Source organism: Echinops telfairi, unplaced genomic scaffold (genome assembly GCF_000313985.2).
Source record: "Echinops telfairi isolate 266 unplaced genomic scaffold, ASM31398v2 ScPeMD7_1;HRSCAF=3_0, whole genome shotgun sequence".
Lineage (NCBI taxonomy): Eukaryota > Metazoa > Chordata > Mammalia > Afrosoricida > Tenrecidae > Echinops > Echinops telfairi.
Window position 1 is genome coordinate 1,213,574 of NW_022103896.1, and position 1,236 is coordinate 1,214,809.

Below are 1,236 nucleotides of genomic sequence, written 5' to 3' on the forward strand. Positions count from 1 at the left end.
CGAGGGGTTACATATTTATGGGAGCAGACAGCCTCATCTTTCTCCTGAGGAGCAGCGGGTGGGATTGAACCTCAGCCTTGAGATTAGCAACCCAACCCAGAACCCACGGTGCCCCAGGGTCCTGCAGCCTCCACCCCATGAAGACGCACGGCCCTCAAGTGGGTGCCGTGACAGGCGGGAGCTGCCCCTGTGGGTTCCTGAGACCATACCCAGATGGGAGCAGGGAGGGGCTGGCCGGTTCCAACTGCTGATCTTGTGGGTCAGAGCCCAGCACACACCCCACTGCTCCACCAGGGCACAGCCCCAGCCCCGCAAACGGTCCCTATCTGTGTGCTCCTGGGCGACTGTGGGGCCCTGAGGGTTCTGGGTCTGCCAGTGCAGTGGGGCGCTGTCCCCCCCGCTGGGTCTGCCCTCTGCTGACCTGTCTCCCTCACTCCCACCCCACCCCCAGCTCAGGGTCTGCGCTGCTACCACTGCTTTGTGGTCCCTCCTGGGCGCCTGCCGTGAAGAGGGTGCCCTTTCCCCGATGGCGTCTGCATCGTCCAGGAGGTGACAGCCTCTGTGGGTGAGTCCAGGGGTGGCCACAGCCCAGGACAGAGGAGGGACCGGCTTCTCACAGGGGAAGCCACCCTGCGGACCATGGGTAGGCCAGGGGTGGCTGAAACAGGGGTGCATTTCCACGGCTGTGAGAACCCTGACTAAGGCCGGCCCCTCCACAGCAGGGACTGGCCTCACTGCCGCCACGGCAGCCGGGACCCACCTGCTCCATGTCCAGTCTCTCATCCTCCCAGCCCGAGCCTGCTACCTCTCATGGAGGGGTGCACTGGGGGTGCTGGTGGCCCTGTGTCACAGCAGGATCCGTGGCAGCAGGAACTGGGAGGTCACGGGCTTGCCCTGAGCGCTTGGGCAGGGGCAGAGGTCAGGTAGTGTGCTAGGCCAGCCCCCAGGCCCAGGAGAGGGTGCAGGGGCTCAGCCCCCAGTTGTCAGTCAGGACACCGCCAGCCCTGCTCTGCAAGCCACCCTCTGTCCAGCCTGTGAGCACCTTAACTCTGACCTCCCCTATGAGCGTCCTTCCCCTGTCCAACCCTGTGAGTGCCCTCTCTCTGTCCACCCTTTTGGGCATCCTCCCCCATCCACCCCTATGAGCACCCTCCCCCTGTCCATCCTGTGAGCGTCCTCCCCCTGTCCATCCTGTGAGCGTCCTCCCCCTGTCCACCCCTGTGAGCACCCTCCCCC